Source organism: Takifugu flavidus, chromosome 10, assembly GCF_003711565.1.
Source record: "Takifugu flavidus isolate HTHZ2018 chromosome 10, ASM371156v2, whole genome shotgun sequence".
Lineage (NCBI taxonomy): Eukaryota > Metazoa > Chordata > Actinopteri > Tetraodontiformes > Tetraodontidae > Takifugu > Takifugu flavidus.
Window position 1 is genome coordinate 7,534,909 of NC_079529.1, and position 18,860 is coordinate 7,553,768.

The window sequence follows — 18,860 nt, forward strand, 5'->3', positions numbered from 1 at the left end:
TATTTACACCTTGTAGTAATTTGGATCCTCGCTTCCACAGATTAAAAAATAACCTAATTAGAAATATTATTGTTTTGCCGGGCTACACACCTGTGCTGGAGCCGGTGCGTGTGCGTGTGTGTGTGTGTGTGTGTGTGTGTGTGTAGGTGTGTGTGTGTGTGTGTGTGTCCAGGGATTCTCTGGAGTCACAGTGGCCCTCCACCCTGGAGACCTGTTCCGGGGCCCCTGTGACTCACTGAGTGGGAGTCAGCTGGTGCAGCCTCCCGCGTTGTGGTGAGCAAACTCCCGCGTTTACCTGCATTTAATCCCTACAGAGGGGTCAGGTCCCCCTTCCCGCAAAAACTCGTCTGCGTCCCTGTGGACGATGAAATACACCTGCGATCCATTTGGAAGTACTGTTCTTAAAGAAGCCCCATGGGAGCCCAGTAAATTGGCTGGGGTGGGTGTTGTTTGTTTCCGTATATCTGTTATAAAAGGCCAGAGCCGTGTGCGCGTCTGCGTTCGGAGCTTTCATAGACGGTGAAACAAATGGCAGTTTTGACGAATCGCAGCCGACATCTCAAATTACTTTTATGAGTTTACTCTATCATCCCGAATTTGCCGGCACGAGTCGTCTCCTCTCCCCTAACCGTGTAACCTTTTACTCAAATCTGACAGATGTGCGAGTAATGATGCCTTCTCCGAGCGGGGCCTCGGCGTCGACGGATCCCGAACAACGCCGACACTACCTGAGGGGCCCTGATGGAGATGATTTCAATCCTCCTCAGCCCTCTAATGATGTATGAACTCGCAGCTGCCGGCGCATTTGACAAGCGGCTGTCAATTGCGACAAGCAGGACCGAGTGAAGGAAGGAGAAGCGCGCACGTGCTGCAGACAGACCGCAGATGATGCCAGATGGAGTGGAGCGCGGGCGCCGCTCAATCAGCGACGTTGACAATATGGCCCCCTTTCCAGGGAGACGTGACAGGCTGGCAGGTGGGCTCTTGCTGTCTGGGAGATCTGGGCTGACACGAGATTCCCGTCGCCTCTCGCTCCAGGTTTAAAAACGCGTGCCTGCAGCAGAGGCCGCGCGCTCTGCTCAGCGGGTGTAAAGTTACACCGCCTATCGCTAATTACCGCCAAGGTGCCAGCATTCGGAGCCGGGGCTCCAAATTACACGGCTCAACCACAACAAGGGCGATGTGCCCGGGAGTCATTTGTCAGACTAATTATTTGTCTTGGGCTTGTAATTGCAGCGAGAACAGGTACTCAGGTAATTGTGTGGTGAGCTGCAATGTTAAGTGATGCTTTCCCTCCATTTTCTGGTGAGATGAAAGGACTAAAGGCAGCGCGGCTGAAATACACTGTTCAATCCAGCCTCCCCGTCAGACAAGGAGGCTAAAAATACACGCCAGCGATGAGTCCCTCCTTTTGTGCATGGAGGAGAAGAGCACCTTGATGTGGGGATCATCAGCGGGGGTAATGGCTCTTTCCTCCATACCGGCTACTTCCTGGCATATTTGGCCTAAGTTCATTAATCACCCTCCTCCCACAGTGCAATCAAACATATGTACAAAGTTGACCAGATTCGGTTGAAGTTGCAGTAATTCGAAGCAGCACGTTCTCACGTTGTGGAGGCCGACGCAGTCGCGTGCGGATGTAAACACACAGGCCGCTGTCATCGGCCATGATGTCTGGCTCGCTGGCACTGTCAGCCATCATCACAATTATGACCGCGCTCTCTCTTATTCGTATTTTAAAGCCCGTATCCCCAGATTCCTCAGAGGGGTTACACCAGGCCGACTGGACATGTTGTCATGTTGGATATTATAATGAGCCAAACATATATATAAAAAAAAAAAATCTCATCGGGAAGCATAAACAAGGATTTTTAAATTTGCCCGGAATCCAATAGCAGCCCTCCCGCTGCCTGCCAGACTTGTCTGATCTGGACGATGGTCACCCGAGCCCTCCGCGCGTCTTCCTGACGAGCAAATCAGTCTCACCACGGGAACGTCTCCGGCCATCTTGCGGGAGCCGCTCCCACGCGCAGCGTGGCCCGGGGGCCTCCTCGTTCTTTTGCGTCGGCGAGCACGCGAACTCTTTCGGAGAGGATCCATAACCATCCGTGACAGTCGGGAGCCGGGCGAGGCTGTCCTCGTGCAGAAAAGGCCACATGTGCATGAAAAGGTAGAGACGCAGGGAGCTCCTGTACCTTCCCTCACCTCGCATTAATGTGGCGCGTGACCCGGTCGCGTCTCCCTCATGCGCCCGGGTCTGAGATCTCCAGTGTGTCATTAATATCAGCAGTCATTCCCGATAAACAAAATGTTCCCCTCCGTGAGCAGAATGTGTTTGGGTGTCCGTCCGCATTTAGACGCCACCTTTAACTTCTCCTGCAGGATTAAGTGTTTCACAGCCCAGCTCAGTCACCGTCTGTGTAATGCGTCCGATGAGTGTGTCTGTGGAGGACGAGAAATCGGAGTAGGCGTGTGTTTTTCCCCCCTCTCTTTCCTTCTCTTTTCTCTCTTTCCTCCTCTCCACACGGAGGAGACACCACGGTGCCATCTGCTTTGCATTTGTTTAACAAAGATTTATTGTGCAGCGAGACACTAATCCGAAGCGTTCGCACACATGCAGAAACACACACATCTCGCCTCTTTTTTTTTTCTTTTTCGTCACAGGCTGCAAAAAGGAAAAAAGTGAGGGATGTGGGATTGGAAACGCTTGGCGCGCTCTTTGTCAACTCTCGCTCCAACAAGAGGAGGAAGAGCCGGCTGGCACGCAGAGGCAGGAATGCCAATTACGGCCTCGTCTGCCTTCGTGTCACACTCGCACGCACCGACACAGGTACAATTATAAACTTGTCACACATGTGTTTATGGTGAGGTGCGAGCAAAGAGAAATATAAAAGATGGAACCAAGCGGTGAGAATTTTCTCCCCTTCAGCTCGGCAACGGCGGGATCCGCTTGTGCTTCGGCGTCAGATGCTCAGTAGGCACGGATTATCTCATAAAGGCAAAACGGGTCAGAGTGGCCCTCGGCTCTCACCGTGTCAGCACGGCCGTGTTTCTCCGCTGTGTATCTCCTCCCTGTTCTGTCTGGGTGAAACCCTTTTGTCCGCTGACACTTCCTGCCCCCTTTGTCACGCACATGCCAGGTAGAGGAGCCGGGTGTCGAGGGCAGGCCCGACCTGCCCCTTCGACTGGAAAAGGCCGCAGCAGAGGGTCGGTGCGGCCCCTCACAGACGACAGAGAGGTCAGAGGGTCCCTGGAATGAGGCGGTGTAGAGCCTGTCGAGCCGTTTCTCAAACATCCGCTTGCGTGTTACCCTTCTAAAAGGAAGGCCGAGGGGTCCCCGTCTGCCAACTGGTACTACCAGGGCGCTCATCATTTAGGGGCTAAATACCGAGAGGCACAGCGGCACACATGCAGCAGAGGCGTCTATGAGCATGTGTTTGTATGTACATGCGCTTGTACAAACACAAGCACACACACAACCACGAGTCCCAGTGTTTGGTGCGGAGCCCTCCAACCTCAGGGTGAAGCCCCTGCCAGTCCACCTGCCAGGCCCGGACAAGTGGAGCACTTAGCACCACAAAAAGGCCACCGTCGCCCCGCTCATCCACACCCACTGTGTTGCCAGGGGTCAAGGAGGCTTCACCCATACTTGTTTTTTTCTCCCTTCAGGCCATCGTCCACTGTCACCCGAGCACGAGGCTGGACGACAGACCGACATTTACACAAGGTTAATCCCCTGCAGGCTCTTATCTCATCGGCGTGTCATTCTGTCGCAGCTAATTCTTTATATAATTTACACTCTTGTTTTAAACCTCCCAGTTTCGCCTACATTTTAATCCCAATTCACTAGACCTTGAGTTTTAGCCGCTACCACTGCGCTTGTTCTTTAGCTCACACAACAGGGAGGGACGCTGTAATGAGTTGATTTCATTTGTGCTACAGTTTCACGCTGTGCTGTGCCCAATTGAAGACCTTCTGCAGGAAATAAAAAGCACGAGGAAGAGGACTGAGATGAAAAGACAGACGTCCCTCCTGGGAATGCGAGCAAATAAGAGGATGGAGACAATCTTTCTCATGACCTCTTTAATTACAAAAAGGAAAGAAAAAAAACAACTTTATTTAAACAGGAAATTCAGATTAGTTTCTTCTTTAAAAAAAAACACATTGTGGTGCTTGTGTGGAGTTTTTTCAAGCATACAAGGTGTGAACTGCCAGTAACCTCGACCAGAACAGGAAGTTAAATCTCAAGTCTGTTTTGTTCTGGTATTAAATTCTGTGCTGAGCTGAAATCCAGAGGTGGAGTGCAACAAGACATGATTGTGACGTGAAGCTGTGTTGTTGTACTCCAGAAGTCAGATAAGTGAGACGTGAGATAAGATTTTGCTGACTGATGGATTAGGCTGCTCAGAATCAGCTCCCAACTACGTCCTCAGGTCTCAGGTCTTCAACAGAGGACGAGCAAACAGACTCGGATGACATCCAGCCATCTTGAGAAAAGGCAGAAGCATTACAGTTGATGTGGTTACAACACATTCGGCTCTGACATGTTGACAAAGTCGACTCGGGAAGCACATCCTGCATTTGTCCGGCTAATTATATTTGAGATGTTTGAATCCTGTTTAACGTTGTTGCAGATGGCGGTCGCCTAGGAACTCGGATGACTCCGCTGCATCCAGGGTTCTGCTGGAGCCTGCAGGTTCAGCCTCTGACCTCCATCATCCTGAAAGGTATGGATCCACATGATTGCTCTTGCCTTCTTTGGGCCCACTGCTGTCTGCGTTCAGACCAGAGTTGGGTGTGTGTCAACAAAATTACGTACAAACCTGGCACTTTTTCCATCCCGGTCCCTTTACGCTGCCGTCAATTAGCAGCGATAGGCTACATTTCTGTCAGGCTGTGTTGCACAGTGCACTCAGGACCACTGTGGCTGTTTCATTCTGGATGCAAATTCTTTCAGCGTGCACGCCTCGCTGCTCTTTAACCTAACAAAGTTCTCCCAGATGCACCACTTCTCTGGCGTACGTGCAATCCGATGCCCTGTCTCGGTCTATGGTCTGGCAGTGGGCGGAGACAGACAGCTTGGGCTCAGCTACTTTTTAGCATGTTGTTATATTTTGAACACAATTCCTCTCTCAACTCTACCAGTCTTCTTACCTGACCATAAGCTTGGCTACCTTCAAGCAAAAGTCTAAATTGTGCCTTGTTTGCATCATCCCCATATCTTTAACCCTATATTCATAAAATCAATATTATTTCAGATGCTTTATGCTTGTGGCTAACTGAAATTCCCCTTAATCCGCGCTGACATGATGGTGGCGTAATGCAGATAGGTGTGATTCTCTGTGGCTGCTGCTAAACTGCTTTGTATCAGCCCGCAAAAACATTATCCCTCTGTCTTTCTCTTTTTTCCAAACACAATCCATGCCCCAGGGACAACTGAAATTGAACCAGCCTCATTTACATGACTCGTATTGGTAAATCCCGAACAAAAACTGGGGGGAGAGAAATGCCTTTTTTATTCTTTCCTAAAGTAATCCTCTCCCGTTTGTGCGATAACTCTGTTTTTAACACTCAGGGGACAGATTGCATTTTGAGGGCGAATCAAACCAGTTTAAATACTTTTTTTTGCGATGTCTGAATACCTGGAAACTGCACGCTCTACCCATTACATCTGCCCCCACATCCATCTCACCTGAAACAATCTTTCACAAATAAAGACCTAGAGTTTGTGCTCAGGCGAATCTGATTAAAACAACAGAGGGAACAGGTCCAAGGGGAGACGGTCTGAAAAACCTTCAGCATCAACCACGTTGTTGTAGTTCATCCTCCTTTCCCTCGTCCCCTCAGCGCTCCTTCCTCTTCATGTCTGCGCCCGCCGCTTCTTCAGATTATCTCTGCAGTCCTTTCAGCATCTCCCATTGGCTCTCCCTCTCCTCTAATTGACTCTCCAACCCGCTGCTTTTGCCATGTACAATTACAAAGGGGAGTGCTGGTTAATGCGCACTAATAATGTTCAAGCTGCGAAGGTTTGTCAGCAATAATTAGTTCCTGCAGGATGAGTTATGGTCGTCAAGAGATGTGTATAAATACCTACTGTTGCTTTGCCTAATGTTTAATTTCTAATCATCCTCCCCGGTGTGTATATGTGTGTGTGTGTGTGTGTGGGGGGGGGGGGGGGGGGTCATGTGGCTTCAGGTTGCCACAGGTGACAACGAGGAGAGAGGAGAAACAGAAACATCAACGCCCCTTTATTTTAAAAATAGTCACCGACTTCTGCATTTGAAACACTTTCCATTTCATTGTTGGGCTTGACAGTAATGACTGTGTCTCATCACAGGTACACACACACGCACACACACGCACACACACAAAGGAAGGAAGGGTAACGTCACATCCCTTCAAAGTGGATCAAATTCCAATCTTAGATTGCCTCCTTGGATAATGTGGAAATATTAGAGAAGCCTTGATCTAAAATGGAGCATGGAAATGAAGTGGCAGAGGGAGCCCTGAGGACAGGCGGCAGACACAGCGCTGGGCCCGCCGTGCGTACCTCTGGGAGGCTGAGAGCACTGCCTGCCTCTCCTATGTAAATGTCCCATTCCACGCATTAGTCATACTGCCTCCACCGTGCACTAAAATGTGCCTCGCCCATCAAACGCCGCTTGCCTCCATGAAGATCCCTCCAATGTTCCGGCGATAAACCCCAGAGGCCCTTCCTACCTCTGTCCCCCCCCACCACCACCACCACCTATGATAGCAAAGAGCGCCTGATTGGTTGGATAAATGGTGGAAACTGTAATGGGACACTTGACTGCTGATGTCAGGAAGTTTCTGATAGGAGGACATTAATAATACCCCTGAACAAAACACCGCAATGTGATCTTTGTATTGAATCAGATGCAAAGTTCTTTATTTTACCTTGACAATTGGTTTGTATCCAGCTGTAATGTCCTAAGCAATTAATGAGCTAAATGAGCTTTATTATACATTAGTATTTCCTCCAACCTTATGGTTGATTCCGTTTATCGTAGCCTATCCCACATCATCAGCCTCCTCTTCGCTCTGCTTTGTTTCTATTGTGGAATGGTAATGTCTCCGCCAAACAGGCTAATTTATTCCAGGATTAATTGGTCTCCGGCTGTATTGCTGATTAAAACCTGTAATCACTTACAGGGGAGGAAGGAGATTGTTGGGAGGGGGGGGGGGGGGGCTGTACAAATGGCTGTTTTAGATGCCTGTCTGTCCAGCCAAATTTACAACCTCTAAGCTGAAGAGGTACATCTTAATTTTTCCATTTTGTTGTTTTGACGTTGAATCACGTAGCAAAAAGGAACCGTCACAAGATTTAGTACATTTACCAGTTGTTGATGTTCCTGAATGCAACACCTAAATACCTCTGCTGTTCCCAGTTTCTACCACAGATGTGAGTAAGACCAAGAAATGGCCTCAGGGAGGAGAAGGTCTCAGGGGAGCTCCCCAGGTGGATAGATCCTGAAACTACATTGTTTCAACTACAACTAGTCATGATGTACTCTATTTAATTTATTTGGGAAGCAGTTTGATCTGGGATGGCTGCACAAAAATAACTGTTAGCTCTCCACCTGGATTTATGGTCCAATCAGCGTCTCCCTGATCGGTTAAGTGACAAGAAATGAAAGAGAAAAATTCTGTAGACCCGACAGCTGATAGCTTCTATCCACCGTAACAGCTAAGATGCTTTGTTCTGATTGTTATTCTTCTCCAGCTCCATACGTGCTGGACTCTTGACTTCAAACCTCACGATCATGTTAATGACATTAAATAAATAATGAAAGATATGTATTATCTATCACTCCATCCACCGCAGAACCATCTATGTATTATTCAACACCTTTTCTAATTTATTCATTAAGACAAAAGGAAAGTCTTGTTAGCTTCATTTCCGTGCAGAACTACACGGCTGCTTGTAGCAGGAGCCTTCCTGAGCATACGGATGATGGATTTCTATGTTGTTGTTGTTGTTATTCCTTTGTTCTTGGATAAATTTGCATTGATCTGACTGTAACATTTTTAAAAGGATAGAAGCGACTAATAGTGATAAAGACAAGTATACAAATACCAGTCTACCGATACAAAAGGATATAATGCATATGATTATAATTAATTACAATCTTGATAATGGACTCTTAATTTTTCCTTCATTTTGAGTTATTAGACCCCTGCATTACGATATCCAGCTACTGTATTGGTCAAGTTTCCAAGGCAACAAATCTGATCAGTTCACCTGAAGTGATGGTTTAAGGTTGAAGACCTCACGTACCAAGTTGAGTTTAATCCTTCACACTTGTATTTCGTAACACAGAGCTTGAGATGTAGCAGATGTAGCATCATCACATGTTTTTGTTCCATCACAGCTGGATTATTGACGATAAACATCGTTGAAATGTCGATAAAATCCTCAGCCGGTTAATCTCCCACCGATGGAAACATGAGCACTTTATCCAAAGCTGCATATATTTCACACTCGGGGTCGATTTACTGTACATCAGGGGGCGATATTAGCATTCATATTAGCCGCTCTGCTCATGTATGATATTTGTCATTGCCAGCCCTTTAGCACAGCAACAGAGTTCAGGGATGCTTATGTCATGAGCAATAAATTAGCACGTGAATTCCCCCCGAAACATCCGAGGCGAGGGATGGAGTCATTGTGCTGGTGTGGTGTTTTGACACGGTAATGACACATGTTTTACAATCCCCCCCTTCCCCTTCTCATTCGGAGGAGTGGACCTGTCCACTGCTGCTGGAGAGAAATGGGTCTTTCGGACATTACCGCCTCCTCTCAGGGGACGCGTAAATGAGCGGGTGGCAAAAAGGGGGGGGGCTGGAGGAAGAGGAAGGCGGAATCTTGTGTCCGAACACCGGTCCCACGCAACACATGTTCATCATTGGAATTCCAGGCCAAGCCTTATTTTCCATTCCTGCCTCAAACTTGAAAAAAATTAGCAAATTACCATAAAATTCTATACATCAACAGGACACAATTAAACTACCTGGGAGGCAAAAAGGTAAAGCAGAACTGGTCTGAGAGTGTTTTTAATTGCAGCTGGTACGCTGTGCAAAAACAGGTTGCATTGTTAAATCACCTGAGAGCCTCCACCGCCCAAGGAGGAGCTTCACTAAAGAACAACAACACGCTGTAAATAAAGTGAAGGTCACTTCAGAGGGATCCAGTCCAGCGCTGGGTGTCTCACACATCACCCGGCCTCCCTTGCTCTTCCTCTATTCCCGCTCCTCCTCTCCGGCGCTCATTACAGGAGAAGCCATGCAGCGCTGGTTAGGAGAACGTGTGATGAGCCTTGGGAGATCCATCCACTGGGGGGAGAGGTAGAGAGAGACTAAAGGGGAGTGGGGAATAGATAAAAAAATGCTGACTGGTCTTCAAAGGAGGCGAAAATAATTGAAATGTGTGTGTGTGTGTGTGTGTGTGTGTGTGTAGGAGAGGCGGGGGAGGTGGGGAGGGATAGAGATGGGGGAGATTGAGTGGCTCCATGTTCAAGTTGGTCATTAATTGAGCGGGAATGTGAGACACTGTGTGGTCCTCGGCCGACACCCTCGTCGACACACAAGGGGGAGATTGATAGAGGAAACGGGGTGATGAAGATATGAAAGGGAGGAAGGAGAGAGGGAGGAAGTGGACGACCAAAAAAAACATGCAATAACGCACAGGGAGCACTGTCAGGCTGGCTGAAATGTGGGAGGAGGGGAGAAAGAGAGAAAGAAAGAGAGTTCAAAGTGTGCCGAGACTGAGTCCTGTCCTCGCCGTGTCCTTCCTCCAGCCCCGAGTCAAGCATTGCTCATCTTGTCACATTGAACTCCAGATGCTCCTACCCTGGAGAACGCTCAGGCCGCGGCCATTTTTCTTCATTCTCGCTAACAATTTGGTAATGAAATATTGATTTTTAGTTAGATTCATATTGATGCCATTAGCTTTGCATTGATAAATCACGTTTGGCCGCTTGTCTAGCGCGGCGGAGCGAGCGCCAGGGCGGAGAGATTACAATCAGAGCCACTGATGTGTTAATTTGATGGATATTTCCTCTTCTTTCCTTCCTTCCTTCTTTCTTTCTGTTTCACTGCATTTTATAACGTCATCTGGTGTGTTTTTTTTTTTTACGAAGCACCCCGTGAGGATATTTATGTGCGTGTCCATTTCTCCAGAAATAGCCTTTCAGCCGGGCCTGCCAGTGGCGGCGAGGCACAGCTTTAAAGCCATTTTGTGTCGTACGGAGAGGACGTGATATGAGGGACTGTTTCACACCCGTTGAGTCGAATGAGGGGAAACAGGGGAGGGCGAAACTATTCCTGACATCGAAAAAAAAAAGAAATCACAATTGATGGGAGGCCTCTTCAGTGTGTGATAACCGCCCATTAGCGAGGAGGGTAGAGATATGCATTTTATTCAGTTTTCCCATATTTATTGTCAAAAATATTGGAAATATATGTGAAAGCAGGGGAAGCGGCACTCCGGATGCCTCCGTTTGTTTTTTTTTAGTTTTTTCCTTCGAGGCGGTGACTCGTTTAAACGCCTCAAAATGTTGGAGCCCTGTTAAGCGTTTCACGTGCTAGGTTGGGAGAATATAACATTTGAGAAACATTAGAATCATTTTCCAGATTAAGGCGGTTTTTTAAATGAGTCTCCTGCTGCAGCGTCGCCTTCCAACTGCAATATGTGTCTGCACACAGTCATCTTAATGAAAGGAAATGATGGCATTCACTTTAATGACGTGGAGTTCAAGGACTGCTTATTGTTCCAGAGAAAAGCCATCCTTTTTCATGGTAATATGACTCTTTCTCCCCCCTTTTTTCCCTCTTCCACCGTGCAATTTCATTTTGAAAAACAGACACTGAAGGTTAAATGTGCTATATAGGTTGTCAAAATATGAGGGAGAAATCAGGATGTGAAATGGATATATTGATAACGCCTCCCTCATGCAGTTATCACTGTTTTGATAATGCTTCATCTCGACGTTTTTGTTTCCTTTTTCTATCTTTCTGTGTGATTAGTCAAAGCAGATTACAGCCCTAATTATCGAAGACACGTGAGCGGCGGCGCCGCCTCACTTCAGTTCTGGGGGCATCTTACAGCAGAGGATCAAGGCGGCCTCGCTTCCCTGCCTCCCGCACACAGTCGTCCGCAGCTTTTTAAAGGAAAGCGACCCACGACAGTCCGATTTACGGTCTGTTTACCGCCTGTGTCATAAAACAGCTCCCTGTTTACATTTGTTCTCTAATTTACTGCTCTGCGTGGAGTGAATCTCCCACATGCTACTTCTCCAAATATTTTGGTCCAAATGCAATTTTGTTTGATGGAATGACAATAACTGGTATTAAAGGGAGGCAGATGATTCCCAGACGTCTGGGGTGCTCTGACATTTACTCGAAACACAATTAAACCCCAGAGTTATGGCTTCTTTAGGGTTCCATGCTTTCCCTTTGATCTTGCCCTGCCCCCGTCACTCGCCGTGGATTATAGGGCCAAACGGGCTATTTGAGGAAAGGCCAGTCAGGTCCAAATGGGGCCGGTGCAGGAACAGCGGCTCCACTCAAATCATGGCCAGCTTCCATGTGACTGCAACAAATCTATCAGATTAAGCAGCCAATTTGGCTCCGGTACATGCAGTGGGTGTCATTCTTCAAAATAATGTCCAAAATAACAGCAAATGAGTGGCTGTGGATCCACTGGATCATACAAGATCTGTTTTACAGCAAAGTCACTGTTCTGTTGCAGAAAGTCTCAGAAGAATTTGGCATAACTAATCATTTCAGCACCCGTCGACCAAAAAGTGTCAAATTGCAAAATGTGTTCTTAAAGTGGCAAATTGTCAAGTTTAAATGACAAAATGCGCAGTAAATGGGCAAAATATGTAATTCAAATGGTGATCTGTGCAGTTGAAATAGTGAAATGTACAGTCAAAACAGGTCATAAACTAGGTAGAAAGGGCACAGTGTACAGGTAAAATTCCAAAATATGCAGTTGAAATAGCAACTTGTACTTAAAGGATTAAAATCTGCAGTTGAAATGGCAAAATGTAGAGTTAATAACATTACTTTAACATCAGTCTTACCACTTCCTGTCAACCATGAATGATTGATTGAGAGCAGAGGCATTTGGTATTTTTCCACATCCTGAAAACATTCCAACACCCCAGACTTCAGTTGCTGTACAAAACTGCGTCAAAAACATGCTGAACTGCATTTCACCCGCTTTGGTCCAACATTTAATGTATAATTCAGTATTAATTTGCCTCCTGTTGCCCAGCTAGCATCATCCAACTGAGCCACAACATGTACACAACACTATCTGTTTTGGTTGTCTGGAACATAAACACTCTGGAACATAGATCAGAGTGATAAGAACTAATCTGATTTTTGTTGTTGGTTGCTCAGACTTTGTGTGGAATCCCTCCCCGAGCATCAGCCGTCTGGGCGAAAAGGCCGTCTGCTTGATGTGGTCCACAGTGAGGAGACATTCCTCACTTGAAGCCAGACCTGCAGGTAGTTATCTCGTGAGTGCTCCTCTGTGTTTAGGCTGAAAGTCCTTACCTTTACAGTGGAAACACTCCAGCCTCAGGAGGATTTATTGATCCCGACTCTGGCCCATTTGTCCTGGCGTTCGCTGTAAAGGTTTGAACAGTGGATGGGGAGTGTATTTTAGCCGCGGCAATAAAGTTATGGACGAAAAGTTATTCCCTGAAAGGCTACTTTGGGAGAGCTGACCCCTCATTCAACCGAGACTCGAACACCTCAATTTAGATTCCGTATGCACTGATCGATGAGTCTTTATGTGGTGCTGCCCTTTACAGTAGTGTACTACCAGGCTCTTTATTACTTTAATGTCTTTCTAGTGATGTCATCCTGAGGTCATGCTCAGACACGGAGGCTGTCAGTGGCGCTTTGATTGGCAGAGGCACCGCTATGGCTCAGCCAATGGCAGGCCCTGGATGGTGGCTAGTTGTCATGAGAATGGGTAGTCAGGGGAGGGGCTTTGTTAGCACCTCAGAAGCGTGATGGAATCAATATCAAACCCCCGAGGCATGGCTGTGTTCCCCCGACTAGCCGGTAGAGAGGAGAAGACAGCCGCTCGCTCTGCAGATCCAATATTACAGCTCAGAGCCACTAAATGAGTGAGAGAGGGGAGGTGGTGGTGGTGGGGGGGTCTGAGGAGGGGAGACAGAGCAGTCAAACATTTCAGGTCCCGGCATTCTAGAGTAATGAAGCATAGCAAGAGAATATACCTCTGCGACGTTTGATAAAGATGGGCTGACAGACCAATCCAAATAGGTTCCTCTGTGCACCGCCACATGTCTATCTATCACCTTTCCACATTACACGCGGGAAGAAGGGAAACACAGAGGGCAGTTAAAGGGAAGGGGGCAAGCAGGCGGTAAAGGGAAAGTAAAAATTGACTCCGACTGTGGGAACAGGTGGGGATACCAGGGGTGGTGTGAGAACGGTGGGAGTGACGGAGAGGGAGCCGGCGGAGCCTCGGCAGCTGGTGGATTTTATCAAGGCCGACTGGCTGGTGAATGAGGCTCAGGGGGCCCGCGTCCTTGCACCCACCAGTTTGCTTTCTTCTTCTTCTCCCCTCCCCTTACTGCAGCGAGACAATAAAGAAGCAGATGAGTAAATGTAGCACTTTTTACGTTCTCATCATCCCCTCGCACTGCCCCTCCATCTGTTACTCCCTCGCCAGTGCAGTAAAAGAAGAAAGAGATGGTAAAGAAGAGGACGAGCAGTAAACATTTCAGTTGGAATCTGGGATCGCCACGGGGATGATCTGATGATTTCCTGTAGTAATCTACTCTGCCATTCCCTGCAGTACCTGCATTCATACTTGCACCACTAACATTAGCAGGCTTTCCTTACCTACTTGTACAGTATACTGATGATTAGAAGACCATATGCATAATATTGCTATACCTGTTAGCATCTGGCTAACAACCCCGTATCCGTACAGGGGGTGGGGTTGTCTCTAAATGGTTTGCTTCAGGGTAGGAGTTTAGAAGGGACATAACCGTACTGCAACATTTAGCAGGAATGTGCCACAGCTTTAGCCACCTCCTCGCACCGTTCTGAAAGCAGTAATCTCAACACCTGCACAAATAACAGCACGCTCAGTTGATATTGATCATTATAACAAGCCTTTGCTGACATATGGTTATTTATTTCTCGTCGGTAAAAACTTTTCTTTTTTTGCACTTTTCAGCAAATTCACTCCTTTTTAGAAAAGCTGCTTCGACACAGAGAGGGAGAGAGGCGAGAAGAGAGACAAATAGAATAAATAAGCCTCCCATAACACAACATGGCCGTGCGTCATCCCCAGGAGGTTGTGTGTGCGGAGGCCGGCTGCCTGCTGGCCAGTCAGGTACGCTCGTTGCTCTCAAGTCTCTGGGTGATTAATGAAATCTTAACGGCAGGCCAGACACAAATATTCATCACCTGGCTGCCCCTATTGTAATGCACGCGGAGAAGCCGGAGCGTGACAGAGGAGAGGGGAGACGAGAGCCGGCCCAGAGACAAAACACTACATGGGGCACGGGGATTATTACCAGGCCCACAGAAACGGCTTTTTTTTTTTGTTATCCCAAACAAAATGGAGGCGTTTGATTTATGGACAGCCGGCGTCTGTTTGGAACAAGTAGAGACACAGATTCATGTCTGCTATTATGAGCTGTCCATGTTACTGGGGTAAGAATTTAAAAACGGGGGTGGGTGGGGGGTTGTTACGGCCTCCTAGGAGCAAGACCTTCTGGGAAAGTCCAGTGTCGGCTCCTTGTTGCCTGTGGCCCTGCAACACTGTAACGCGTGGGTGAGGTGTTGCATTACACTGTATATCACAAGCAGATGTGGGCGCCCGGGGGTGGCGTTTGGAAAGAGTCAAGTGTTGGCTGTGGGTGGGACTCGGAGTGACGCGCCGAGAAGGGGGAAAAAAAAGTTTGATGCACCGACTGATAGTGTGTTACCGCACAGAGCGCGAGGGAGGGACGAGATCTATTGTATCGTCAGTCCTCGCAATAAATAAGGCTTTGTGCGCAAGTGATATGATCGCTTTGATTTATGACATACATGCCAGACTCCCAGGAAAGTGCAGGATTCCTGGGATTCTGTGTGGATTTTGCCACCCCCTGTTCCTGGAGCGGGGGGCCACAGGGACAAAGAGACGGGCGCAAAAGCGGCCGAGGAAGCGAGGCGGTGTTCGGCAGACGGGCAGGGAGATTGCGTGTCGGTGTGTGCAGTGTACCATTGACTCCTGCGTGCTCCCAGTGATAGATAGTGTCAGGTTAGGCGGCTCGGTGGCAGGTCGCACACTGTCAATGCGACGGCTGTGCGGAGAGCAGAGGCCCTGAAACATCCCAACACCCATCGCTGATCCCTGTCAACATACACGGTGGTGCTCTGCAGGTATACCTGCACACGTGTGTGTGTTTTTCCTGTTAGCACAACTTGAATGCAGCAGTGCGCACCTCGGCCTTTCATATGTAGCATCGCCTTGTCTGAGGGAAAAAATAAAACAATTCTTAACATCTCGGAAAACAATTACACCGGTCCGCTCTTTTTTGTTCAGTAAGGATCTTTTTTTCTTCCTCCAGGCAGCAACAGAGAGGCAGAGAAAGAGAGGAAAAAAGCTTTCATTGTTCCATTGTTCACATTGTGTCATTCTTTGCCGCGGAACAGTGATTGTTTGCAGCGTAGTTAGGAACACAATGGTGTTCACATAAAAATGAGCCACTTAGCTCGCACTAAATTGCAAATTGCACAGCACTGCAGAGGAGAGCTGGGCTTTCCAAATTCGCTTATTCACATTTTCCGCTCCCGTCCAGCCCCTATAAAACCCAACGCTTGTGCTGAGGTGGACAGAAACGGCGACAGCCGCAGCAAATGCTCAATCTGTATCCTGCGTTTTGATAGGGTGGCGGGGGGGGGAACAGCTACTCAGTTTTATGGATTGTATTATCTTACAATATAAGCACTGGGAATGGAAACCTGTTGCATATTATTTAATTTAAAGTATAAAGTCGGCAGTGACTATTCAGGTAGGTATTAGAGCAGTGAAGGGAGGGTGAGAAGTTTCGTAAACATTGTAAATTCTCCAACAAAAACTTGCAATTAAATGTCGTATCTTTCTCAGACCTCTGATCTATTTGTGAATGGTCCAATGACACTGAGATCAACTTCACCACAAGTGACCTGTGTGGACAGCTAGTTATACCGAAATGCATTTCACCTCGGCCAGTGATGGCGATGAATGGCAAAAAGTACATTCTGTGAAGTACAGACTCTCAGGTGTGTACTTCAGCTGTTAACAAGCGTACTAGTGCGTACTGCGTACTTACTGCCCATGATTTTAAATCAAGGCCTCACTTCCTGTTTCACCACCCTCGTCCACCCCATCAGCTCAAGTCAACCAGGGTCTCCAAACTTATTTCAATCACAAAGATGCGAGAGCGCCATAGAAGCACGGCCCAGTGCGCTGCTTAAGGGGGTGGAATAGACAATTATAAGGTGTGTCACAGCTGATTTCAGTCACACCAGGTTAGATCAAGTCATCTGCTTTACGGGAATCCTGCAGAATTGCCTTATTGTCACAATGTCAGGTGATTTGTTGGCTGCATTAAATGCTATCTTTATCTTTTTGGCATCCTGTGATTGATTGACCACTGTAGGTTCACGCAGAAGCAAAGTGGCGTGGTCCACTTTTACAGCTTCAGATCTGAAAAGTGGCCATGAGGTGCCGTTTGTGACGAGTGGCTGGAAAGTATTGTGTCATCTGTAAAGAAAAGAAAAACGGTACAGGGAGGGTGGGTCATTTTTCAGGCGGCTGTTAAAAAATAGTTTTGCATGGGTGCCTTTGCTCTCCTCTTAGTAAAACACGTCTCCGAGCTCTCCTGCTGCCGCGACCAAGAATGAAGCACTCTCCTGGGCCAGACAAAATCAATTCCTCACTCGGGCAAATTTCCTCCTTCCCGGCTTTTTCTCTTCAGCCTGCCTATTTGTTTTTAATGCTGTCATAGACTTATGGCCCGAGGAAGGCGGTTATGGCGAACGGCATAAACTACAACACCTGACAAACGTTCAGAATCCCATTGAACTTTCATTCATTTTTCAGGGACGGTGGCCCTCAAACTTCCAGAGGTTTCGCTGCGGGAAGGAGTGATGTTGTGAACTCCGCCGTTCCTCAGATATGGCACAACTTTTTTTTATTTTTTTAAAGATCGCATACATCTGCGCCTTCCCGATACCCGCATTCATCACAGAGATGAGTTGATTTGAATGATCCCCTGGATGAATTACCTACAGCGAGGCTGGACATGCACAGCATTTACCCGAGATAGAGGTTCTTTCCTGTGGGAAATCAGTACCCAACACCCCCATTAAATCAAGCATAATCCTACATTTACTGCCCCACACTTCTTCACCAGTACAACACTGGTGTCATTAAGAGATGTTGTCCGCTCAGTCGTGATATACATGTTCAAAAAAGGATTTATATTGGCGAGAATTGATTTTCAAAAAAAAATCTATTCCTATTCTCCTACCCGTGTGAGCGGTACTCGGTTAGGGAAATCCTACTTTTGGTGGGCTGCATGAGAGACAGGCCTCTTCTTAATGATCTCAAGTGCCAATTTACAAGCTATAAATTTGAGATATGGACTAACGAATTGGCACGAGATGTGGGCTATTGTACCAGACACAATCCCCTTTTTGATAAGACAAAAATCCCCCTGTGAGCAGTCATCTTTGTGTATTTGTTCAGAGTCACTTTCACACGCTTTGTGGCTCCTCCCCTCTCTTTCTGCCTCGACCCGGGGTGATTTCCATGAGAATCAACTGAGAGATTAATCACAGTGTTGCTCTACTCCCAGATGTCATTCAAGGCCTTTTAAAGACATCAGCACTCTGTGACGTTTATGGGAGGAGAGAGATATGAGCTTGGCAGCTCTGGCCCAAAGACCCTTGTGAAAGCTCCCTCTGGGACACTCATGCAGTCAGTTTGCTACTTGCAGCCCGGGCCGTCCAGAACACACCCAGACTCGGAACCAGTCAGAGGCAGATCTAATTGACAGCTCTGCATAATTTATTACTGGTCTTGCTAAAATAATCAGACATACTTTCTGTCAAGTTTTATTATCTTTTGTTTTTAAAAAAGGAGAGGTCTTTGACCCTTGCTCTGACCAGATGTCAAAGTTGCTGCATTTATGAAACATATGATTCAAATTGTTGCTTTAGAAGAAAGAAATGAAAACAATGATAGCATCTTTTTGAAAGTGTCATTGTCAGCATCCATCCATCCATCCATCCATCCATCCATCCATCCATCCATCCATCCATCCCTCCCTCCCTCCCTCCCTCCCTCCATCCCTCCCTCCATCCATCCCTCCCTCCCTCCCTCCATCCATCCCTCTTCTGTTATCTGCCCTAATTGAGGGTACAGGGCTCACCTGTGTTGCACATATTAAACTCTATCTAGATGTAAATTTCCACATTTAGAACCCCGAAGTTCTGCAACCAACCCTCAGGATGGTAAATGTTTTATATTATAAAGATTGTGTATAGTTTGGCTAGCAAAGAGCCAATTGTTTGCTTTCAGATGCACTTATTTTGTCTCTTAACCTTCTTTCCATTACACAGTGCTAACACTACTCGCCTCCTCTTGACTTGACTTTCCTCAGTTTTAGTTGGTTTCCGTTAGAGTTGAGTAAACATTAGTGCTATCATCATAGCAAGGTGACCCAAATCTCATTTGTTTGACATATGTGACATAAACACAAAGGAGGATGTTGAGGTCTTGTGAGCAAGTTCCTCACGACCCATCCAGT

General features: G+C 47.2%; 1 long non-coding RNA gene across 4 annotated transcripts in view; it reads left to right on the top strand.

Moving 5' to 3' along the window:
- The window catches only part of LOC130532219 (uncharacterized), an 86,165-nt gene that overhangs the window by 28,873 nt on the left and 38,432 nt on the right, over nucleotides 1-18,860 (top strand). For 2 of the 4 annotated variants that reach the window (XR_008952282.1, XR_008952283.1), the window contains 4 exons: nucleotides 2,665-2,830; nucleotides 3,670-3,727; nucleotides 4,635-4,727; nucleotides 11,047-11,395. This is a non-coding gene — a long non-coding RNA (uncharacterized LOC130532219). Of the gene's footprint in view, nucleotides 1-2,664; nucleotides 2,831-3,669; nucleotides 3,728-4,634; nucleotides 4,728-11,046; nucleotides 11,396-17,149; nucleotides 18,298-18,860 lie in introns of those variants that run through there. The other 2 variants (XR_008952284.1, XR_008952285.1) reach the window with 2 other exon arrangements.